This window comes from Equus quagga, chromosome 4 (assembly GCF_021613505.1).
Source record: "Equus quagga isolate Etosha38 chromosome 4, UCLA_HA_Equagga_1.0, whole genome shotgun sequence".
Lineage (NCBI taxonomy): Eukaryota > Metazoa > Chordata > Mammalia > Perissodactyla > Equidae > Equus > Equus quagga.
In genome coordinates, this window is record NC_060270.1 from 125,080,012 (window position 1) to 125,107,532 (window position 27,521).

Consider the following 27,521-nt stretch of genomic DNA (forward strand, 5'->3'; position numbering starts at 1 on the left):
GACATGTGGAACAGTATTGAAGAGGTCTATCTCACGTATAATTGGAATCCTAGAGGAGAAAAGAAAGAGACTAGAGAGGAAAAATTATTTGAAGGAATAATGGCCAAAATATCCCCAAGTTTGTTGAAAAAAATTACAAATTGAAGAAGCTTAGCAAGCCAAAGAAAGATATACCTGAGAGAGTTTCCTGATCTACATGTAAAGAGCTTGGAAGTCGCCACTCTATCCTAACAATAACTAAAAAGCTAAGACTATAAGTCAACAATTCTTCTTGGATCCTTAAGAGAAGGGAGGACACAGAGCAAACCACTGCACCAAGATTAGAGAGAAAGACAGGCAAAGACAGCCTTACCAAAGCAAAAACTCATGACCTGAAACTGCCTGGGAAGCCGTGCCAGGTTAAGAACACCTGAACTTGAATGAATTGCTGGAGGGCCAGTGTGGGCAACCGTGGGAGTTAAAAACTCCAGGGGCATCCAGTCATAGCGGGACCCCCACAATATTGTGAGATTTACCCCCAGGAGCTCAACCAGGTTCCCACAGCAAATTTCAGAGATTACCGCCCTGCTTCCACCTGGGGGAGGGAAGAGGAACCATTTTGAAATGCTTCAGAGCACTCTATTCTTCTTAACAAGGCCTGACCTCAGGGGAAACTAGTTAACTAAAGCACGACTTGCTGGTGCATTATCAGAGCCTAACTGACCTATGAAAGGGAATGCCCAACTCCAGCCAGCTCCAGTCTTCCAGGTGAGAGAAGAGAAATATCCAATGTTAGCCCACTCTAGCCATCCAGCCCCACCTAAGGATGAAGGAAAAAACTGAAAAACTCTTGAAAAGTTCACAGTCTAGAAACATGGGCTCTCTAAAAGACTGAGATCTAAATCTTAGGACTATAGAATGCTTCCTCTCCCCCACACTCTACCATCACGTTATTAAACGCCCATTACACGGTACATAATGTCCTGCTATCACAAAACAATTACAAGGCATACCAAACGGCAAAAAACACAATTTGAAGAGACAGAGCAAAATCAGAATGGGAGGGATTTTGGAATGATCAGACTGGCAATTTAAAACAACTATGACTAATATGCTAAAGGCTCTAATGGATAGAGTAGACAGCATGTAAGAACAGATGGGCAATGTGAGCAGAGATGAAAATCTTAGAAAAGGACCAAAAAGAAATGCTAGAGATCAAAAGTCCTATAACAGAAATAGCGAATGCATTTGATAAGCATTATTAGTAGAATGGCATATATGAGGAAAGAATTTCTGAGCTAAGGATATATAAATAGAATCCTCAAAAACCAAAAAGCAAAGAGAACAAAGACTGAAAAACACAAAACAGAATATCCATGGATTGTGGAATAACTACAAAAGGTGTAGTAGACACGTAATGAGAATACCAAAAAGAGAAAAAGAGGGAAAGAAATGGAAGAAAGATTTGAAACAATAACGACTGAGAATTTCCCAAAATTAATGTCAGACACCAAACTACAGATCCAGGAACCTCAGAAAACACCAAATAGAATCAGTGCCAAAAATGCTACACCTGGGTTTATCTTTTTCAAACTACAGAAAATCAAAGATAAAAAAAAAACTGTGAAAAAAGTGTAAGGAAAAAGAAACCTCACTTACTAAGGAACAAAAAATTACATCTGCCTTCTTCTCAGAAGCCATGCAAACAAGAAGAGAGTGGAATGAAATATTTACAGTGATGAGAGAAAAAAGACACCAACCCAGAATTCCGTACTCTGAGAATTTATCCTTCAAAACTAAAGGAGAAATAAAGCCTTTCTCATACAAACAAAAATTGAGAGAATTTGTTGCCAGTAGACCTACCTTGCAAGAAAATGTTAAAAGATGCTCCACAGAGAGAAGATAAAGAACAAACATAAGTCCGTTACTCAGATCTACATGAAGAAAGGAGGAGCAACAAAGGAGGAATAAATGAAGGTAAAATAAAAACTTTGATTTTTTGTATTCTTAAGTGATCTGATAAGTTTTCAAAATAATACTAACAATATACTTAATTATGTATGTTTATGTGTATATCTTATGTGTGCTTATATACGTAAGTTTATGTATGTTTATATGTGACTGAAATGAACGACTGCAATGATAAAATGGACAGGAGGAAGGAATTATGATTATTTTGTTAGTATGGGGTACTCAGAATGCCCATGAAGTGGTAAAGTGTTACTTGAAAGTGGACTTTGTTAGTTATAAATATATGTTCCAAACTCTAGGACAACCACTAAAAAGAGTAAAAAAGTTTAATCAATATGCTAAAAAAGGAGAGAAAATGGAATCATATAATGCTCAATTCAAACTTCAAAAGGCAGAAAAAGAGGGGAAGACAAAAACAGGAATGAAGAACCATGGTAACAAATAGAAAACAGTAAAGAATGTGGTGGATATTAATCCAACTATATCAAAAAATAACTTTGAATATCAATGACCTGAATGCACCAATTAAGAAACAGAGATTGTCAGAGTAGATCAAAAAGTATGGCTCAACTGTATGTTGTCTACAAGAAAACCACTTTAACTATAAAGACACATACAGATTGAAAGTATATTGATGGAGAAAAGTATACCATGCTAACATTAATCAAAACAAAGCAGGAGTAAATATATTAATGTCAGACAGAGCAGACTTCAAAGCAAGGAAAGTTGTCAGGTATAAAGAAGGGCATACATACGATAAAAGGGTCAATTCCCGAAGTAGACATAATAATCCTTAATGTGTATGTGCCTGATAAGAGAGTGTCCAACTACGTGAAGCAAAAACCAATAGAATTCCAAAAAGAAATGGATGAATCCAATATCATAGATGAATTCACGATCCCTCTATCAAAATTGGCCATATTCAGCAGGCAGAAAATCAGTAAAGACACAGTTGAACTCAACAATACCAACAATCAACTGCATATAATTGACATTTATAGACTAATTCATCCAACAATAGCAGGATACACATTTTTCTCATTTACATAGAACATTCACTGGGACAGACTCATGCAAGATGACATAGGAGAGAACCTAGATAATATTGGGTATAGTGAAGACTTTTTAGATACAACACCAAAAGCACAACCCATTAAAGAAATAATTGATAAGCTGAACTTCATTAAAATTAGAAATTTCTGCTACGCAAAAGAAAATGTCAAGAGAATGAGAAGAAAAGCTACAGACTGGGGGAAAATATTTACAAGAGACACATCTGATAATGTTACCCAAAATATACAAGGAACTCTTAAAACTCAACAATAAGAAAGCAAAAACCCAGTTCAAAAATGGGTGAAAAACCTTAACAGACACCTCACAAAAGAAGAGGAACAGGTGGAAAATAAGCATACAAAATGGTGCTCCATGTCCTATGTCATCAGGGAAATGCAAATTAAGACAACAATGAGCTACCACTCCACACCTGTTAGAATGGCCAAAATCTGGAACACTGACAATACCAAATTCTGCTGAGAATGTGGAGCAAGAAGAACTCTCATTCCTTGCTGGTGGGAATGTAAAATGGTACAGCCACTTTGGAAGACAGTTTGGTGGTTTCATATAAAACTAAACATACTCTTACCCAGGATCTAGCAATTGTGCTCTTTGGTATTTACCCAAAGGAGTTGAAAACTTGTCTACACAAATACCTACACACAGATGTTTATAGTAGCTTTATTTATAATTGCCAAAATTTGGAAGCAACCAAGATGTCCATCAGTAGGTGAATGGATAAATAAACAGTGGCACATCCAGACAATACAATATTATTCAGCGTTAAAAAGAAATGAGCTGTCAACCCACCAGAAGACATTGAGGAACCTTAAATGCATATCGCTAAGTGGAACAAGTCAATCTGAAAAGGCTACGTGCTGTATAATTCCAACTATTTGACATTCTGGAAATGGCAAAACCATGGAGACAATTAAAAATCAGTGATTGAGGGAGAGAGGAAGGGATAAATAGGCTGAGCATGGAGGGTTTTTAGGTTAGTGAAAATATATTGTATTATACCCTAATAATGGATACTTGTCACTATGCACCTGTTCAAACTCATAGAATATACAACACTAAGAGCGAACCATAATGTAAACTATGGACTTTGATTATGATGTGTCAATGTAGTTCATCAGTTGTACCACTTTGTTGAGGGATGTTGATAATGGGGGGAAAGGCAAGGTGTATATGGGAAATATCTGTACTTTCCCCTAAATTTTTCTATGAACCTAAACTGTTCTTAAAAAATAAAGTCTTAATAAAAGAAAGAAAGAAAAAGACATATCCAAAGAAAACTATTCTGAGGCACATAGTCCAACTACCAAGATAAAGGGAAGATCATAAAGCAGCTGGAGAAAAATGAGCTACTATGTAGGATGGAACGATTATATGAATAAGATGTGGAAATACATCTTATAAGTGCTGGGAGTGAAACCAAACAAACAATAGCAATCACAACAACATACACAAAAAAATTCAACCTAGAAATTTATATGCAGGAAAAATATCTTTTACAAATAAAAGCAAAGACATCTTCAGATAAACACAGACTAAGAAAATTGCCCATCATCAGGTATGCAGTACAAATAATGCTAAAGGAATTTCTTCAGGCTGAAGGAAAATTATAGCAAATAATTTCTAAATAATTATAGCAAAAAGTTCATCAGTAAGATGCAAAAATCACCCAAAATGCCAAATCTGTGGGTATTGTTGACTATAGTGTAAAGAAGAAACAAAAGAAGTTTTAAAACATTGAATTAATGTTTTAAGGAATCTACTACACTTTAATAGAAGAGATTTGAGGGTACTTGAACTGTTCTGATTTATTCTCTACATTGATCAAATTCAGCAGAAAATCATTTGTCTTCATATTTCATGTATACATTACCTTGTATTAATTAATATTAGCTTCTTGGCCCTTTCATTTTTCTTACTCTTCCATCCCTTTTACCACTTTAAAATCTCATAACGAACTTTAAGGTGCCCACATTTAGAAAAACCTTTAAGTTACAAGAGAAAATATTCAGAAGGTTGCAGCTTAATTCCTTGTTCAAATTTAAATGTAACCAGGGGACATTAAAAAATCCATTGAACAGAAATTTAATTTGTTGTAGAACTACATTTTGTTTTCTTTCTCATATATTGGCCAATTATTGCTGTTCCTCTGTAAAACAAATAAAAGAAAGTATACAGTCTCATACCTTAAATGTTTAAACAGCACAGAAATTTCCAATATAAACAGATATTGCTGTATCATAATCCATCAAATATAGCAACTTGAGATCTTCTATAAGCAGAAATATAAAATAAACAGAAATCTTTTCAAAGTCACTAGATACCATTGTGTATTTTACCAATTAAATATAATTCCCCTAAACTCACTGGGAAATTCACTACTTTTTTAAAAAATAATGAGGCCAAACTTGTAAATCCTAATGAATTTTAAAATCTCTTTAGTTTTTCTCTACTATTTGGCTTAACTGTATTCGTTTTTCTAGTTGTAGTATTTTTAGAAAAAGAATAAATTTGCACTTTCAGATTGAGAAATACAAATTCCACTTTATAATGGTATCTACCAGCAGAAACAGACAAAAAAAAGAGTAGTTGATTAAACATTACTGTTCAGAGATTCAGAAAAACCTTTTTCTTTCCTCAGCTGATGCCAATTACTTGAAAAAGTCTCACAAACTTTCGAACGCTAGATTTTCTCATTCAAGAAATAGGTATAATGTATGTCTATTCCACGTGAGCTTTCTGAATATCAGATAGATAACATATAACTCCGTGTATAAGGCAAAAGAGCAAAACCTTGGTGATCCGTTTTAGATAGTCCCTGTGTTATGAACTTTGTGTGCACACACACAAACATATACGTTTTGTTTAATGTAAATGTTTAAATTGTCATAGTCTTTAAATAGTATGGATATGATTCATTTATCTAGTACTTCAGTAGCTTGTCCTTTAGATTTTCTTTATGAAATAGAATATGAATGGTTGGATGCAAAAATATCCGTACACAGATTCTAATACGTGGATTGTCAGAGCAGAAAACCAAAACCTTCTAACACAGGTGTCTTATCTTGAAGTGCCAAACATAGCTAAAGAGGGTCCATAGACTCTTTAATATTGTTCACGGAAATGTTTCTGTCTGTGCGTATGTTCATTTTTCTGAGATCTATCGTAGATATAACAAATTCTCAATGGCATTTTAGACACAATTTGTTTAAGAATCCAAGAAAATGGATTGTTCCAATTTATGAGTACTACCAGTTACCAAAGGACTTTGAAAACTGTAGAGCAATACAACAAAAAATTATCAGCGACACTGTCTCACATGACAGTGTCCCACCAACACATGTATAGGTAGACACTCTTACATATCTGTCAGGTGAATTGATTAGACTGAGGGAAGTAGTATGACTCCTTAAATACTTTCCCCATCATCTATCCTATCTAATCTATGAATAGTAGTATACGGGACAGAGCTTCAGATTGCTGTAATATGACTTCCAGCTTTTATGGATATATTACAACTCGTTTTTCTATACATGGCTAGGCCTCCATTAATCAAAGTTGGATTTATTTAATTCAATTATCAATGTCTATATTACATTCTAAGAGCACAGTCATCTTCTCTATTGAACAAATTACTCTAAAACTATAAACAAGCTCTCTGTTTGCACACTCTAACCCAGCAGAAGATACAGCCAAAGCTCTAAGCTTGCAATTATTTCCTTATCTCTGAAAATATGCAAATGAACAAATTCAGGGAAAGGCTAGGTATACTGTGAGCTTGTGCTTTGTCATCCTTTTCCAGGGTGGACTGCAATATGTAATTTGATGAGCAAGAAATGGAAGTTAGGCATATTTCCACCTTCTTCTAAGATTCTTACTCTTGGATTTCATTCATTTGTTTCATATTGAGTAGACTACTCCACATATCTCACCTCCTCACCTCACTCAGGCATCCCAACTCCCCGACCTTAGTGGGGCAGGAGTCAGAAATGCTTACCTTCTCTCAATGTTCCCTCACCTCAATGTTCCATCTTCCACCAGTCTACACAATGAAATCAAGTTCCACTCCTATTCCCATCTTGTTCCCTAACCCTACTCATGATCCTTTGGCTGGCCAGACTCAAAGACCCTGTCCTTTCTCTTCTGTCCGCTTATTTCTAATGCCCATGTCCAGCCACTCTTTAGCCAGTAGAAGTGAGAACTGGTGTCAGGAAACATGAAAAGGAACAATAATAAGAGTCTTAGTCAAACGGTAAAAATTATGCTGTGTTCATAAAAAATGGCTTACTCTGCTTTCATTAAAATTATGTAGTAGGCTAATAAAAATTAAAATAGAAAAACGATTTTAAAAAATAATTTGAAAAATGCAAGTTAAAAATATGATTTCACTCTCATGAAAAAAGTGCCAAATCAGTATATAGGTGAAGAGTTTGGAAAATTTATACAATACTTGCAATTGATTGTTTCTAAGCAATAGGATTATGGGCTCATTTTTCTTTTAAAAAGATCATGTTTTTGTTTCTTATTTTTAATGAAAAATTATTAATATACTTACTTATTTTATAACAGAAATAAATGAGAGAAAAACATCATCCTTAAATCTTTTTTTAAAGCAAAATTATGTCCACAGAGCCAGAAATAAGACTGAGAAGATTTTTTTAGAGTTTATAGATTAATCTTGGAAAAAATTTCTAAAAAATCCTACATCAAGCAATTAACACCTGATATGCCCTAACCCAAGTAATTGAAAATACTTCTCTAATAATTAAGCTTAATTCAACACAGACTTTAGATTATCCATTTGGAAGCATGGAAAATTGAGAATTGATTATAAATAACACATTATATGTAACATATTATATATAATTACATATAATATATAATAAATATATAGTATAAATCATATTACTGTATATTGTTTATATATACAATATATATGTATGTGTGTATATACGTATTTGAATACGTATATGCATATTTGAATATGTGAACATTTCAACAAATAATGACATTTAAATCTCCCTCTAAAAATAATATTGTAGGTCAGAAATTAAATTAGATTATTTCCTTATTTGTAATTTCAAGCCCTCCTGCTGGTCTTCTGCGGAAGTAAGTAAACTTATTCTTTGTTCATTGAGTTCCTTTGAAGTGAAACAACTACTGCTGTTTCATGGCTCAGAGGAGCAAGATAACTCATGGGAAATTCCATGTAATCAGCTAGTAAATAGCACTTATTCTGAATTGGATCCTAGGGAATTAAGTAGTGACCAATCAAGTAAGTTTTACTGTCCTCGAATTGCCACAATTGATTTGTTCTAGTTCAGCATCCTAGGTAAACATCAATACCTCCTCAAACAGAACTCTACTGCCAATAATTGTTTTTTAGGTTCTATGTACAATCATCAGCAACCCTCAAAAACAAGAAGAAATGGCCTCGCCAGAAATGACTGCTAACAAGATTCCCACAGTGTCTGAAATATAGACTCTGAGGGTTGCTCACTTCCATTTCTGTCCTCAGCTACCCAATAAGTAAATGAAAGCAAGAACAGCAAAGTGAGAAAGGAAAGTTCTTTCTTCATTAGTACTTTTAATATATAGTCAGGAACAGAATGTTGGTAGAAATATGAACATTAAAGGTGCTTCTGGTAAGGATTCAGAGAGAAATGAGAAAAATGTCATTGGAAACTGGAGGAAAGTTGATTCTTGTTATATAGTCACAGACAACATGGCTGAATTGTGTCTTACAGTTGTATAGAAAGCAGAATTTGTGAGTGATGAACTTGGATATTTAGCTGAGGAGCATTTCAAGGAAAGTGTTGACCTGGATTTTTCTTGTTGCTAATAGTAAAATATGAGAAGAACAAGATAAATTGAAAAATGAGATGTTAAGCAAAAAGGAAACAACACTTGATAATTTGAAAAGTTCTCAGCCTATCCAAATTACAGAAGACACTAAAATTAAATTCACTATTAAGAAAGTGTGCTCTGGTTAAAAGGCCATATGTGTGGCTGTACAAGCATTTATTAAAGAAATTAAGGATGTTACTCATGGATACACTCAACCATCTCTACAGAAGCCAGGAATTAAGAAATGCATGATCCATGAAGGATCTGTGGAGAATAAAGATGGAATAATTTAAGAAAGATCTGTGGGGGACCCTTTTGTCTAATTGTGTGAATCTCCATGACATACACAGGAGACCCACAAGGTTTTAGAGAATGTTGTATTAGTAGAAATACCACCAACTTGGACTGAAAGGCAGAGTCAGGACAAAATGAAAAGAGAAAAGATTGTCAGACTTACAAAATTCTAGAGCAGGAAACAGATTGATATTGCTACTTGGATGCAAATGTGTACTATCCTTCAAGAAAAAGGAAGAATGACACCGAAGAACGAGCCACAGACTTAGAGGCCTACAGAGACATGGGCACAAAGGCCTATCAAGCTGTGACACCAAGGCCGAGGCCAAAGGCATGTGTATAGATGGGGTAGTTGGAGGCACAGACACACAGAAGTAGAGCTGTACTGACTGACCACAGGCACAGAACCAAAGGCTTATGGAATTGCTTCTGGGGACAGATACTGTGGAGTTGTCTTGAGTACAAAAGCCTACACAGCTGCAATAGAACTAGACAGTGGAGCCATGGGTCCAGAGGGCAGAGCCATGAGGGATTATTCTTAGGCCTTGAAATCTAATACAATTTGGCTGCTGGCCTTGAACTTGCTTGGGACTGGTGACGCCTTTATTCTTCCTTCTATTTTCTCCCTTTTGGAATAGGGGTGTTTGTAATTGTTATCACATCCCTATTCCATCATTGTATCATGGAAGTAGATAACTTGTTTTATAGGTTCACACATCTACAGATAGAGAGGAAATTTGCTTCAGGATAAAATATACCCAGTATCTCACCCATATCTCGATTTAGATGATGACATTTGGGACTTTTGAGCTGATGATATTAAAAGAGATTTTAGACTTAGAGTTAATGCTACAATAGGTTGAAACTTTGGGGAATGTTGTGATGGGCTGAACGTATTTTAGTCATGGGGCAGATGTAAATTTGGGAGGACTAGTGGGTGGATTATAGTGGACTGAATGATGGCCCCAAAAAGATATATCCACATCCTTATCCCCAGAACCTATGAATGTTAACTTATTTGGGAAAAGGGTTTTTGCATACGTAATTAAATTTAGAATCTTGAGATAAAGAGATTATCTGGATTATCCTAGTAAGTCTTAGATCCAAGGACAAGTGTCCATATAAGTGATGCACAGAAGAGGAAACAGTGTGACTGTGGAGATTGGAAAGATGTGGCCACAAGTCAGGGAGCACCTGGAGCCCCCACAAATTGTAAGAAACAAGAAATGGACTCCCCGCCAGAGCATTCGGAGTTAGTGCAGCTATGGTGACATCTTGATTTTCGACTCTGGCATCCAGACTGTTTTAAGCAACCAAGTTTGCGGTAATTTCTTACAGCAGCCCTGGGAAACTAATACAGTACTGTAGTCTTTGACTGGGAGCTAGAGGAGAGGAAGCCTAACCTTCTTATCCTCACACTCCTATAGAAGAGCTTCCATCATGCTGAATGCGGGGGCAGGGCAGCTCATCCTGTGTCTGTAGTAGCCGACACAAGAGTTACATACTCTTGTCGTTCTTCCTGACTTTTTGCAGATTCTCTTCAATAAAAGTTGCTTTGTTTGCTGTGTGCTCTTAGGACAATTTCCAGATACTTTAAATCTTTGGGTTTTTGGGGTTTTTTCATAATTTTCACCAGTTATGGTTGTTTTGTTGAGGAGCTGGTGTGCAGAGCTCCTCACACTGGCATTCAAGACATGGATCTCCCCCAGCTTGGTGTTCATCCCTGCCTAACAGACTAAAACACACAAGTAAGCGAAATAGCGAAGTTCAGTTAAAATGATCATATATTTTGTCCGTATATGGTTTTATTTACTCACATATTTTTGAAAAAACTAAATGCCATACTAGTCCGTTCAGTTGAAAATATGAAATGCTCTTTTACAAACTCATCTAACAAGAACATAAAAATGCAATTTGCTTATAACGAAGTAACCTTCAGCAGCCTTATCAAGTTTCTTTTTTATTCCCAATGGTGTATTCAAACAGTGTGATCTTGCTCTCACAATCTTCCAAGGAGAGGCCCTCATATTCTTTATGTACAGGCAAAACTGCTTTTTTCAGAAAGAAAATAATCTTAACTCTGCCTTTTGATAGTCTTTGTAAGCATAGAATTTGGATAATATTTATCAGGGCTAAAATATGTCAGGGTTTAAAACTTTTATAACTCCAACCAAAAAGATAAAAAGATCTACATTGCCATCTGCTTGATTTTATCTAAATAATGCACATATCTTTTCAATCAACCACCTAAAATTCTTGTACTTTAGGTACTTTTAGGATTGTTAATATTTTATTGTCTTTTTCCAAGTCCTGCACAGAGCGTTATAGAAATGATTGATGTTCTAGAGAACTATGCTAAGAGAGATGCTAACTATTCATTTATCTAGTTTCTCAAATCTTAGAACTCTGCTCTTAAACCAATTCAGATTTTGAAAAGTTACAAGCATAAAATATATATTACTTACAAAAATGTTAGAGATATTCTCTTCACTTTTACTAATTTCAATGACAAAAAACAACAAACACCTAATGAATGTCTTTACATTTTTGGTAATATTTATTCAAAGAAATTATACTGTGCAATGTCTCTTTTTCATTGCCATACAACTTCATCTTTATGTAATAGTAAATTCTTGTAGAGTCCCAGAAACTAAGTGGTTCACGAGCCTTCTTAATCATGCTTCTTAATATTTAATTACATCATAGAGCTATTAAGATTTATTAATAGTTGAAAATCATTTTGATTTTGAAGAGTGTCACAACAGTCTGATCATTATTAATTTATATGGAGAAATACAAGACACTATGAAAGAAAGTTGAACTCTTTCCAAGATGAGGTGCACTTAGAAAATATTCATGCATATATGCTGAGAAAGTCTATGTTATTCTAATCTAAAAAAATTTTGTTTCTTCCTCCAGTAAAATGATTTATTACTTAAAAAACTAAATTAGAATAATTATCAAGTATTTATTTGTTTAATACAAGACTCAGTGTACAAAATGTGGGCATTTTTATATTTTGGTGGTTCGCATGAAGGAATAGTTGTGTCTTCCAGATCTCTACTTTACACGTTTATTGCGAAAGGAATGACGTGAGATGCAAATACTTTTTTTTTAAGTATTGGGGTTTTCATAAGAAGCATAAAACCTAAAGCATTCTAATTGTATAGAATAATAGCAATTCCAAGACCAATCTAGACTAGTTTGGGAGTAATGGAGGTGAGACATTTCAACTGTCTTAGAAATAACGTTTTGGTTTTCTTCTGGTGAATTTGTGAGGAAATTCATCTCCTAAATAGTCTTCCTGAATTAACAATCTGTGAAAATTTATTTCTTATTTCTTTGATTTCTGACATTGTTAAAATGTAAAAATTCCCGAGAGGTAGAAAAGTTTAAACTTCGTATCTCATTTGCATTACCCTAGGAAATTTAGCTGATGTACAACTAGGCCACTTCTGCTTTTTAAGGATTCCCAATATGCTAAAAAAAATGAAGATACAGAAAATATCATTAAATTTATATTTTAAATGTGTATAAATAAGCAGTTAACTCTTTTAGCACATATACACCCACGAATAAAATGATCTTGTGCACACAATCGTTTGAAAAGATAGTCAATAGTCTAAGTTTGAGGTCGTTGTGAAGATGAGGCCAAGACCAAATGACTTTCAAGATTCACCTGTGAGAGACCCTCCTGGACTGAGTGAGGTCAGTGTGGAATTCTGAGGCCTCTGTACTACAAAGGCAAACACACACAATGATGTACAGATTTGGAGCCAGGTATAGGAGAATAAAGGTTTACCTGTTTTACAGATTTGATCATTGGCAAAAGAAGTATTTAGATGTCAATGTGTATCTTGTTTCTAATCCTCGTGAACAGAATGTCAAAGTTAGTCATATATTCAAAGAAATTTTGCAATTTAATAAAACCTTTTAGGCGTTTGTCTCCGTGTGCTAAATTTGGAAGCTTTTCAGAATTAATATTCCTTCTCTGTGTAATAATTCTAACAGTATTCTACATTACAAACTCAGGAAGAAAGAAATAAGTAAATGAGAAATTGTGCCATCCTATTTATTTTGATATAATTTCTTTTGGGGAAAAATTTAATTATTCCATTTATCAAAAGAAACAAAATAACAGCAAAAATAACAAATTAACATTGAGTCCAAAATTTGAGACAAAACTCATTCTTGCCTCTTGGAATTCAATTTTAAATTAATTCTCCAGTTGAATGATGAAGAGTTGGGCTCACAACTAATGATTGACAATGCGATAGAAAGGTCAACATGTAAAAAACTACAGGTGTACGCATAAACGTATTATACCTGATGAGTATTATATATATTTTCATGCATGTGTACATATGTGTGTATATTTTCTTTCCATATTATTAAATAACTAAAGTTCAAGATTATTTTTTCCTTTGCTACTCAAAAATTCTCAAACATAAGCCTTTTAAAATCCTGTGTTATAACCAAACACTAATAAACTAATAACAAAAAAATATATCTGGAGAGTAACAAGAACTTGGTTAAAACTTGAGTCAGTATCATAAGTATTAATACAAAATTGAAGGTTTTATTTATGGAAAGAAAAAACAGTTATTAGGCAAATAATGCAAATTATCTGATGTAAATCATTAGAAAATATAACTACTACATCCATATTTACGGAGATTTCCTTTTATTAAACTCAACTGAAAACTTAGCTAATTGTTCACATCTAGGCTATGCCTTTAGACTGGGTTTGGAATTAATTCCAATATGTATTCTGATCAATAAAAATGGTCAATAATATTTTAATAAATTTTAGTAAGAGTTAGCATTATCATTGTCACAGGAGCTGAATGGATGTGAAAGATACGGAGTGTAAATTTCTCTGAATTCTTTATATAAGTGGGATCAGTTCTAACAACATTTATCTCTGAATGATAAGTAAGTGAGAAATAGAAAAGTCATAAAACTTGAGAGGAATTATATAAGTAGGACTTTCATTTTTAAAATAGAAATGGTTATTAGTTATATGATTCTTAGCTGAACACAACAATTATCAAGCATAGATACATAACCAGGAGCGAGAAGATAATTCAATTTGTCAATCATTTCTGAGTGTCTACTTATACACATAGCAATATTCCAGGAGTGATAGATATAAAATACATGAGGTGACTCTCCAAGCTCACACTATCTAGCGGGGTAGGTCTGGAGAACCTTGAAAGATGTTACTGACAATCCCCAATCACTCAGCAACTACTGCAGTTCACTAAACGCGCCAACATTATAGGGATTCATAATGCTGCTGCGACTCTCCCTTAAGTGCGTGCCACTGAAGAGTTCACAGACTAGGCACAGTGTCTTCCCGTCAAAAATCAATGCTTAAATTATAGCAAAGAAAACAATGCCCGCTCCCAAAATTGAGAAATTATTTATTTCACTATTCCCCTTCTTTCACTCATAATCATTTCTATGGCTCAATAGATTAAAATGCATGAAATAAATAACTCCACTAGTTATTTAAAAGAAAAAAAACAGACATTTTATTTGTCTAAGTCACTACATTCATCTGTACATATATCACCTTGTGATCAACTCTTTTCCTGCTGTCATGCATTAGACCATAAGCTCCTGGAAGTTAGAGATGTTCTTAGTATCCATTCCATGGCCCATGTGCGCATGGTAAGTTCTCAGGAGATACCCACTAACGGAAATATCCGCTGGAAAAAACATGTTTCACCACTGAACACTGAGACTCAGGGTGCTCAGTAAAGTGGGACAGACTTCTTGACTACATTTTACATTGCAAAGTAACACATTCTAAGAAATAGTGACAATATCTGTGCTTGCTGATCAACAAAAATTGTTTTTCAGTAAAATTTAAATTTTCTTATTGCCTGTAGAGATAAAGTAGAGCATTGAATGATTTCATTAAATAGTATCATCAAGTTATTATATTTTAGGTTTAAAAAGCATTCAACAAGAGGGAAAATTCATGTCTGATTGTCAAATTTGCAATTGTTATAAACTATACTAAAGCCCACTGACTGGTGTTTATTGTCTTTCCTTTTTATTAACACTTAGCTACTACTTAATGTATTAAAACATGTGAAATTAAAAACATCTTCATATTATTGACATGAAAATTCTTATGAGGATATACTTTGGTTACTTAATTTGAATATGCATTTTAAAGTTTTCATAAGCAACACATTTCTACAGTATCTCAAAGGAAATGGATTCCTTTTCAATTAACTACAATGCTGTTGCAACTTAATTAGGAGAAAAAGTCTAAAGACAGAATATACTCCAATTATTGTGTATTGCAAAAATTATTTTCTTAGTTATCCTTATATAATGTCTAACAACTTTGTGTGCACAATTGTGTATAGTAATGTTTATGTGCATGAAAATCTGAGAACCACTGAACTACTAGAGAAAAGGGAAAAACAAAGTGAAAATCTCTATGCAGATACCACAGATTTCAAACCATCATACCTTTAAGATAACTATTTGATCTGTAGTGGATACTGGAAGGGGACAGCGTAGATCGTTATATAAAGATCCTAGTGGCCTGACTTTAACATCCAACCACTATATCAGGCAGATACCAGATCTTAAAAAACTATCACATTTCAAGAGTAAGTGGGGAATGAGTGCTGATTTCTAAAAGTTTGGACTTTCTCAAAGAATTTATTGTTACATCTTAGTAATTACTCCTCTTTCATCGTAGCGAATGTTAGGACATTTTTTGGAGCCACCCACTCCTTGATGTTCCTTGAACACACCAGGCTTTCTCCACCTTGTCAACTTGCTGTTTCTTCCTCCTCCTGAAATATTCTTACCTATTAATCTACATGGTTCAGTTTTTCTTCTTCATCTCAAAGATTATCATCAGAAAGACTTCTCAATACCAGCCTATTTATAAGAGCCCTCCCTTAACACTACCATTCACATTCCTCATTTTATTTTCTCATAGCATTTATTGCTATCTGGCATTTACTTCTTTGTTTCCAGTTTCTATACTCCACACTAGAATCTAAGCTCAAGGTATTCATGGACTGGCTGCTTGTTTGCTACACATTGCCAGACACTAGAAGAGTGCCAGGACCATCATAGGTTTTCCTTAAATAATTGCAGAATGAAAGAATAAATGAACAAATTAAAAATTGAATGTAGATTAGACAAGACAGTGAGGTACTCTATAGGAAGAGCATGCATTAGCAACTCCACTCTCATCCATTCTCATTTGTGTTTGTATGCACATACATGATCTCTGTTGCATACTTCATTTCAGAGCATTGAAATATTTGACCCACTCCCTCAAATTCTTGTGTATTTGTCTTTTTAGAGTCAAAGAACCATTATCTGGTAGTATAAAAAGAGGCAAACAATAGAGAAAATTAATGAATCTGAAAACTGTTTCTTTGAAAAGATAAATAAAATTGATAAATCTTTAGCCAGCCTAATTTAAAAAAAAAGAAGACACATTACAATATGAGATAAGAAAGAGAGGTCATGACTACTGAATACATGGACATTAAAAAACATAATAAAGAAATACTACAAATAACCCTATGACTGCAAATTTGATAACTTAGATGAAAGGGACCAAATCTTTGTAAGACACAAACTACCAAATATATGACAAATAGAAATGGCAAGCAATGGGATATATTAGAGTATATGAGGAAACAAGCCATTTGGTGTAAACCTAATTCGGCCTGACCTTGTTTTTCCAAAAGGGCCTGACTGAGGCCGTTGAGCATGCATTGTATATCTGCTTTAGACATTCCCTAGGGCAAGAACAAAAGACCTTGAGATAAAGGTGCAACTCCCCTCCCCCTCCCAACTTGGCATTTCCTTAAGGATTAAGAATCTTTCCTTAGCGGGGCCGGCCCGGTGGCGCAGCGGTTAAGTTCGCACGTTCTGCTTCTCGGCGGCCCGGGGTTCGCTGGTTCGGATCCCGGGTGCGGACATGGCACTGCTTGGCAGCCATGCTGTGGTAGGCGTCCCACGTATAAACTAGAGGAAGATGGGCACGGATGTTAGCTCAGAGCCAGGCTTCCCCAGCAAAAAGAGGAGGACTGGCAGTGGTTAGCTGAGGGCTAATCTTCCTCCAAAAAAAAAAACCAAACAAAAAAAAAAAGAATCTTTCCTTAGGCTAGAAACTGATTGCTGAGCTCACCTGTGACCACCCAGCTCCAGACGATAGACTTGCTTCCTGCTGCACCCACGCAGATAGCAGACCTACCTGCTGTTTCCATCAAGTGCTGTGTCAACTGAGCAGTCTCGTGACTATTGTAAAAGGGACATTTCAATCATATGTGAAACATCTGTTTGGGGGTATATAACCACTCTGTATACCTCATCTTTGGCACTCTTTCTTCCTTCAGGAAGAAAGGCCCCAGGCCATGGTCCTCTGGGTCCTCACATTTCAGCTCAGAATAAACTCACCCAAATTTTCATTTATAGATTGGTTATGGATTATTTTTGTTGACATATACATAAATTCAACTAAAAATTGTAACATTCTCTTAGATCCGTATGTAACATGGAACTTCTAAGATTCACAACTGATCGTTAAAGGTCTACAAGTGAGGGATGAATAAATCTTATTACAAATTTGATACAATCTTCAAGTATATACCATCTTTACAGGCATGAAACTGACAAAAATAGAAAGCAGAAATTATTTCCAGTGTTGGGAAAGACCTAATGTCTAAAACAATTTCTCATACAAACCTACTTAAGGGGCTAAAATTTCACCCTTAGACATGTATTCTGTAAGTATGTTAAAAGACTGACATTTCCAGGAGATACAACTATGCACTAATGAGTACTTGGAGAGATAACACATTAGCCATTTCAAGTTAATAACACTACAGTGTCGTTTAGATTATCTGATTGTGAAAGAGGAATGAGACGAAGAGAAGACAAGTTTTGGCAAAGAGGAATTAAGTAGGATAAATACAAAAGCAAAAATATGTACAGTAAGCCTTAAAGTTAAATTCCCTCAAAGGACGTTATTGCCTTCAATTCTCTGTATTTGGCCCCTATAAACATTGCATTCAATATTTCCTAACACTTCTCAAATGTACTTTTCCCTTCAGCTCACTTAATGTTTTACAAATTCTTTAAAGAAGCATGGCCTGTCACACTGCCATGGATTTGCACACAATGTCCTGAAATGATCTTTCCCCACTTCTTCACCAAGCTAAACCTACTCCATTCAAGCATTTCCTGAAGCTTTCTGGGTTAATTTCCCCTTCTATACATAGTGTCCTGTGATTGCTTCTAGCACACTATTTATCAAGTGGAATACAAATTAACTATTAGCAAATTGGTTATTGGATTGAGAACCCCTTGTGATTAGGAACTATATTTTGTTTTCTTTTGTTTTCATCTGAAGACCTAACCACTTAGCCAAGGATCTGAATAAAGATGGAGCTCAAAAATGTTTGTCAAAGAAAGAATGAATGACCCGAGAGGGCATGAGCTTCAAAACAAGATCAGGATATCTGCTATTTCAGAGGAAAAATAAATTTTAATAGAAAAGACAGATAAGTCTGTCATCAGGGAAAGCTGATGTAAATAAGAATAGTTTATACTGATAAATAAAGGCACATAGCTTCATGGATATCACAGCCCTAACCTTGACTTTAACAGTGATTAGAAATGGGAAAACTGCACAGAAAAGTAAATCAGATCTGAAGAGAGGGTAGAGCTTCCAGGAACTAGAACCTTGAAGGCTTTCAGGAGGGGCAGAGTAGATGCATTTAGGTCAGGGGAAATTTGAAGAGCTAAAACAGAGACTTCGTTCTTCATCCAGAGACCGGCAAAGGCAGGATCCAAGAGTTTTGAGGAATCTACAAGGTGGAAATTCATTGAGTCCAGAGCAAAAACACAAATGGTGGTAGAAAGAGTTGGGAAGGGAAAACAGATAGTATCATGATAGAAATTTAAGAAGCATATTCTGGAGAAGACGAGGGATCTCATAAGTCTTGATATAACTTTCGTGAAGAACCTGTTTTGGACTGAAGATTGGTATTTCACTCATCAGTAAAATCAATTATAGGCATAAGATTATCCTGAACTGATAGATAACAGAAAAAGAACTAGAGTGCTCTCAAATAATGTTCAGGAAGAGAGTGTAGAGAGAAGCCTAGGCCAATTTACTGTTCATAAAAGTCCAGGAATATCAATTGTTATCATTACTTTCCAATATTCTGGTAATTTTTTGCATGTGTTTCAGAGAAAGAAAAAATTAGAGTATTTTAGAAAGTGCTCCCCTTTATAGAAAACCCAGAAGGAGCAAAATAAACATATGCAAGCCAAATAGTGAAGTGATGATGGAGAAAAGAAAGAATGAACAAAAAGCCAACCTGGAACTGAGACTTGGTTCTAGGGACTAAAAAAAGAGAGTGTATCATGAATAATGAGTGAGTAATTGAAAGAATCAAAAATGAACATGGATTAAATGTCATTCAGTCACCAGACTTCACATTAGGCATCTTTTCAAATATAACCTCAGTTACTCCTCTCAAAAATTATATGGATTAAGAATTATTATCTCCATTTTCTAGGTAAGATCACTGAACCTCAAAGAATGACGTAGCTAAGGTTATCTAGTTAGAAAGGGACTCATCTGTGTCTGAAAGCTAGATCTGATTGCAACCGGCATTCTGTCTCCTCCATTCCTTTCTGCCTCTGTTCTTCTAGCATGCTCCACTGAAAGGCATATGGGTCCTCGGGGGACTTGAGATCTCTTGAGATGGCTGAGAGAAAAGTAATAAAGAATAATTTCACCTGCATTTCAATTTAGCCAGGAGCAAAATCCCAATCAAAGAAGTCATCAGAACTCTTCTTGGGATTATTTGGCTTCTGTATTTTTTAGAATAACCTTGGTGATTGTTTCTTATTTGAAACCATTAACATTCAATTGTCAAGTTATGAAATTGTTAACGTTTGATGAAGCATTTAATTTATAGTTTCCTTTCAATTAATTGTTAAGAATTCAGCTCCTCAAGAAACTCAACATCTACACCTGAGAAAGAAATTCTATGATGTTGAAATATAACTTTATATTTATATTTATTTATATTTATATTTGTTAATTTGGAAGCTCTGAAAACAGATACTTAGAATATGGAAATATAATCACTGAGCACGTGAGAGGACAGTACTCACTCATCAAATAGATTATTTAAATTATTTAATACAGAATCACACACAGAACGTTAAATATTACCGTCAGAGCATTGCCTGTAAAGAAAAATCTTTAGTATCTTAAGCCAAAACATTGAGATAATAAAACACTCTCTGAAGTGAAAGAAATAATCAATATCTATTGTATGAAAGGATACCACATGAAAACAAAAACAGAAAGTTCGAAAGTTAGAAGAAAATAGAAAGACAAAATAACACTTAAAATACGTTCTAAAGAAAAGCAAATATTTATTTAGATATATACTACCATGGTTTATGTATATGATTTTAGGGAGGCTAGCTTTGCTCGGATCTTCGTATTTATAAACAGATTAATCAAAAGCAAGTATTCGAAAGCGTAGAAATTTGGGGTTTTCAAAAAATTGTCAACTCAGTTTTCCAAGTGGTATTATCGAAAATTTTCACATAGGCTTCCATGAATTTTCAAAGTTATAAAAGAATTATTTACTTATTAATCAAACAAACCAATAGACTTTTACTTATGATTTACTTTTCTGTTATATAAATGCTATAATTTAAACAAAACAGCAATAGAACTGGTTCGCAATGGCAATTAGAAATGAATAAATTAAAGAGGCAATTAAGACTAATTAAACAGGTAATATGAGTGAATAAAATATAACAATATGCTTATAGTTTATAATTTTCTTCTTATCTGCTTATACAGCAATTTATTTTAACTTCTTTTTAAATCGTTTATTGAGTATTTAAATTTTGGAGGCTGTATTTTTATGTGTTCTTAAGAGACTAAAATGTAAGATATTTTAAAAGAAGAAAACAAATACAGACTAATTAAACAGGTATTACCTATATTTAATAAAAAATAATATTGGCGTATTTCTTTCTGACCTATGCGAAAGTAGAATATTTTTCTGTTCCCTTTTCGAATACTGCTTCTCTGAACCACCTTCAGGATTGAGGACACTCCCCTGTTCTTTTATGCAGTAGTAAAACTAAATACAGCCAAACATGAAATTCTCCTTGATGGGCAGCTCTGCTCCTATCAAGCCCACTTTACACTGATTCCTGGTGTCAGTCAAATGTGATGACATTAATGTAAATATCCTCTCAATGAAAGTGAACATGGATTATTCAGGATTTTACTTACTAGCAACAGCAGGCTTTTGGACTTGTAGGGACTAATTTCCAGCTCTCTTAAAATGTTCTCCTTTGTAGCTACTTGTTTTGGTAGACTACCTGTATGTCAATCAGGTCCTCTGCATCTATCAGTTTATCGTATAGGCTCTTCATGTTGAAGATATCATCATATTAAACATTCCAAAACACATTGGATGTTATCATACGGTAATTCCTTTTCAGAGAAAAATGTTTAAAAGCACAGAGGTAATTTGAATTTGTTAAACCAAAGTTGAATTCCAAAGAAACTGTAGCTTTAGTAAAGAAATTGAAAAAATCATGTTTAACTTCACTGCCTTTTTCTGGTAACGTCTTTTTGCCTCCTGAAGCAGTCTTATCTCTGAAAATGAGTCATTTTCTCTGTATGAGTTTTTGTGGCAATTTACACTTACGCTCGAAAAACTCAAGTGTAGTCAGTTTTTCCTTTCCTAGGCACTTTAAGGATTCTTCAAAGCTCATCAAACATTTTAAGGAAACAGCATGTAAATTTTTGTTTTACTGTAACGTTTTTATCCATTTTTATCCTATATGTTTCCAAATTAGAGAAGCAATTTTTTCTTGTTCCACACTTTGAAATTATGATTTTATGGCAAGTCAATATTTTAATATCTTTTCTATTCCCAGCAACAGTGGTAGCCATCTTCTAGGCACATGCCCAGGGAATCTGTTTTCTTCAATATCTATAAAGTTAAAACCTGATTATGTGTTTCTTTATGCCTTGAGGAAACTAGAAAGTGACCAAAAACCTTCACTATGGAACCATTAATATGGTAGTAAGTACATCACACTCCTTTTTAGCCACGTGTTCTAGAAGCTGTGCAGGCCATTTAGCTGGTACAACCTTTTCATCTTCTTTCGTAAGTAGTTGACAGGCTCAATGGAATTTACCAAACTTTATATTTACATTGTCTGTTGAATATGAAGATATAGGAGCAAAGTCTACTTTGCATTTGGACAAGATATCAACAATCTTTTGTTTTATGTTTTCTGAAATCTCATTAAAATCTCATAGAAATTAAGAACATCGTTTGAACCCCATTTCGTTTTTCAGATCAAAGTACTTAAGAGCTAAGAGGAACATTTTGTTGTTACTGAGATACTACACATCACTTGACACACTGTAGAAAGCATGATCCTTGCTAAGAGCTGATAGAATCAGATCCACACGTGAAAGCTCAATGCATCTGTTATCAAAACACCCCGTTTGTTCTCCCACGAGTCATTTTAGTACCAATTTCTGAATCAGTAATGGTACTTTACAGAGTTTTATAGAGCCATCAAGAGAACAACACAATAATGCATGTTCACTGTTGTGGTATGCCCAAGGTAATTCAGTGGCCACTATTTTCAACTGATTACTGGTATTTGGGGGGAGACAAAAGAACTTTTAACTGATTTCTCAGTACTTTTACCTGTATCATACCAGTCTTATGAGATTCAATCTCTATTTGTGTTTTCTCACCCCTTCTTCACCATGCCCATTCCCAAATTCTTTTCAGTGTATTGTATAAAATAATTTTTTTTGGTTATTTGTCTTCCTAATGCAGTTGTAAGTGCCCTGCCATTAAAATAACAATGCTGTTGAGCCTTCTTTTTTGGTAATGTCTAGATAATGCTACTGTCAGTATTGTAATTGTTCTTATTTTTATTATCTGAATTCTTGGAAAACATAGTCATAATACAATGTTAAAACCAAAGTAGCATGAGAGACCGAATGTACAAATAGACAAGGGTCAGGACATATATGACAATAGAACTGTGACCCACAACTTCTGCGACACTCAGCCCACAAAGCCAATCCACAACCTCCACAGTAATCAGCCCAGAACGATCAGGATTTGGTCAATAGCTGGCAGCTCTCCTCATTTTTGCCCTTGCTTCCACCTCAGGACCAACACCAAAGAAAGTCAAATATATGCCCCAAACCAATTACCCAGGATGCCCTGCTGTTACTTAGCCCACTTCCAGCTTCCTGTGCTAATAACCTCTAATCAGGGCATACCTGAGGCTTCCCTTTTTCCTCTTGGAAGATTTCCAGCTCCCCTGTATGCCTTTGAGTCTATGCCAAATGCAAGTGATGATGGCTGACTTTTTTTTACCAAAATAAGTTCTGAATAGATAGCCTCTGTTTGCTCTCATTTGGGTGATCCTTGTTTATTTCCACAAGCAGTATCTCAACACAAAGCACAACAATTAATCCAGGGGCAAAGTGAAAGACAGACTGTTAATGCTCACAACTACAGTGCACTAAAGTTTCACCCTGAAATTGCACTACATGCAGTGATTCAACAGAGGGTGATCCATTATTGTGAAATGCAAATCATAGTTACCAGCATCAGTGGCCAAAGGTAAAACAGCAGCTACTACAAAAGGCAGATAATCTATGCTGTCTTCATTTGACGCTAAAAACAGGATTTTTTTCAGTCCCTATTTTTGGGGCTGACTTTTCAGTTTGGTACTTTCTCCCTCCCTAAGCTTCTGAGATTTTTGCATCCTGTAGAGATGTTTCCGGGATGAGGGACTTCTAATGGTAAAAATAGGACAATAAAACCTAGAAAATGTGTTACCCTAGTTTTCATCCATCATGTTATCATTCAACCAGTAATGCAAGCTAGAAAAATCCATCAGCCTTCCATGAGTCCCATTTCTCTCATCCTTCATGTCCAACCAGTTTTCAGAGGCAGGTTCCATCCTCCAGAGGCAGGTTCACCATAAACTCATGTAGTGTAAACTTTGGGTCCTCTTGCATGTATAGACCCCTTCCAACACTCTGAGACAGGCTTTACCAATGTGTCCATATATTCATACGTTTTTCTAAAATTTTCAAAAGTAAGCATCACCATCAGTTAAGATGGCTGTCTCCACAGTGACTGCCCCTCATCACACTTGCCTTCCTGTTGAGTAGCGTTGGGGTGACCACAAAGCATGTTTGGAATCCAGCTAAGGGGCAATTGAGTTGGCAAGACTTTAGTTTTGGTTTTTTGGAATATATCAGTGTGGTTCACAGTCACTTCTAGGAATGGTTACGTAATTGCTAGCATTCCTGCTGTAGGATTGGCTTCCAGAAATACTCCTACCACCCACTGTGCTGACCCACCCAGCATCACTGCAGGAAGGTGAAAGGCCACAAATTTATCACTATATGAGGGTGTCCTTTGGCATCTGGCACTAGAACTGTGAGAATGGAGGAGAAATAAGATTTAACACATACAAAACCAGAAGCTGATATATGGAAAATTCTTCCAGTTTTCAAACTTATATAATTTAAAAAGAATATTTCCCATAAATGTCTAATCAAAAAAAAAGTTATTTCTGGTTAGAAATATGATTTATAAAGCAGCCTGTCCAAGTATAAGCCTGCCATACTCATTTTCCTCCTTTTTTTGACGAAAAATGCTTGAAATGAAATTTCTCAGAACTCCTGTGTTTGCGGGCACAACCTTCAGTAGTACTATAAGCAGGAGGTACAACTGTGAGTAAAGCCACACGGTTTTTGCATCCAAACTATCAATTTAAAAAATTTATCAACTATATTAGAAAAAGTCTTAATTTTTCCTAATCTCTCTAAGAAAATATTGTTATAAAATCACTGTGATATGAAGATATTAAAGAGTATGCATCCAAAAAGTTTATATATCTATAATATATAGAGCTTTGTTTGGAAGGTAATTCATAAGAATATTATGTTATTTTCCTGGATTTTATGAAATTTGTAGTATTTGTCAGCCTTTTAAATTTAGTAACGTTTTGTAATTCTTTTCCTCATTATAAATAAATATTTGCTGTCATATCTAACTTTGTATTTGTGATTTTGAGCACCTTTTTTTAGAGACAGCCCTCAAATTTGTATAAGTTTCAAGCCTTATAAAACTGAGTCTAGCTATCTCTAGAATCCATCTCCTCACATTACCCTCTTTGCTGTGGTTCAGGAGTTCATTCTCTCACATTCAAGCCAGAGGCCAGACAAAACGTCTAGTCAGCAGCTCTCCTTACTCCAATTAATCCCTCCTGCTACCACCAGGGTTAACGTTCTAAAAGACAAATTCATTTATTCCCAATGGAATACTAAACCATGTTCTTCACAAGGAGCCAGTAATGTTCCACAGTCACCACTTGCTCCCTGACCTGTGCTACTGGAACTACCGCCTCACGAGAAACTACCTGCACATTCTCTTACTTTCACTTTTGAGCATGATGCTCCTTCTCTCCGTGAGGTAGGATCTGATTAGTCCTTCAAGGTCGACCTCAAATATCTGCTCAATGCAGATTTGCTCAACTTGTCGACCATTTATATGCTCTCAAAATACCTTGTATATTTTTTACCTCAGCACTTTTCACTTCATATGGCATTTTCCTATTGATAAGTATATGTCTCCTACTACTTGGTAAGTTTTTGAAAGCAGAGTCTTTAACTTGTCACTGCATCATGAGTAGAGCATGATGCTTGCTTGACTTAGCAGTCATTCATTCATTCGCGCATTCATTAATCATGCATATCCATTTATCTTACCTTCTCTTTGTGTCAGACATTCTTCTGGGTACTAGGGATAAAACTTGTACTTGATTCACAATAAATATTTTTGGAATGAATGAGTAAATTACCTTCTGATTTTGTCATAAAGATCACCTTTACTTCAAGTTCCTTCATGTCATTGTCATAAAGCTGACAGAGAATATTTCATCTTACAGTCAAACAAGCAGCTGGAGTATAAAAATAGGCCTGAAAAAGGACTGGGATCAAAAGACCCGGATTTGAGTTTCCGGGCTATGTTTAATGGCTGGGGATCTTGAGCAAGTCATGTCGAGCACGTTAACTTTGCTCAAGTCATCTTGAGCAAAGGTGGAAGTGCTTTGTTAAAAACCGCTTTTGGATAAAAGGCGTTATTGCTCTTCTGCATCTGTTATCATCTTTCATTTACACTTTCAACAGTAAATCACTGTATTTATTATTTACTGCCCACCTAGAATGAAAATCACCAAATATCACTTGCTCAATCAAACTGCAATAACACTCAATTCTCAGAGATAATGAGATTGAACTGAATCTAAATGGGAATATGTTTTGCTAAATCATAGTCATAGCCCTGAAAGTGAAGGTCAAAATGGAACTATAACTCTGGGTAGAGTGTAGTAACAAAGGCAGGATATTCTAACAGACACATTCAAGCTCAGTATTTATCAGATAAAAGGCAGTATTTTACCCACAATTTTAGTAAGTGCAAAATATGTTTAATATTTTTTCTCTTTTTCTCTTTAGAACTGTCAGGATAGACTTTAGAAGAACAGGACCTAAGAAAACACATACTCACACTGCTTGTTACTTCCCTTCATCTTAGGTAAGACCAGATGTGTTCCCATTCTCATGTTCACATATAGGTCTACTCTTTGTAATTAATGACCTGGAATCTGGCTTAATAGAGAAAAATATTTCCCTTGAAATTTGGAATAATTCACGAAATACTTAATTGACTTACTGTGGAGAGCTCATCTAAAATTTTAGAAAAGTATTTAAAACCAAATCTCCTTACCAACCACAAAAACATTATTGTGTAGCATTTGTTAAGCATAGAAAAAAATGGAAGCTTACATGGCAGAATAGTGTCTACCTTTTTTTTTCATCCTATCAGTGCTTTTCCCCCATTCCGCTGAGAAATCCCCTGCTCTGTTTTTAGGGAAATGATTGAACATGCACTCACGCACATTTCACAGTGGAATTAATCTCACTATGCATGTTTTCTGAAGTGGGCATGTGACCCAGACAATGTCAACAGAATCTTTCTCTAGGATATTTCAAATAAGGAATTATAAAAATAGAGTCTCTTCCTCTCCAGTGGTGAAGCTGAAAAGATGTGAGCCTTGGAGCCATGAGTGGGCATAATTACAGCATAATCAAGAAAGCCACACAGAAAGGCTAAAAGCAACAAACACCCAGAGAGAAGCAGAGACGAAACACTTCAAAAGCTGGGAGATACTAGAAATCAAACTCTCCTAGCTAGGCA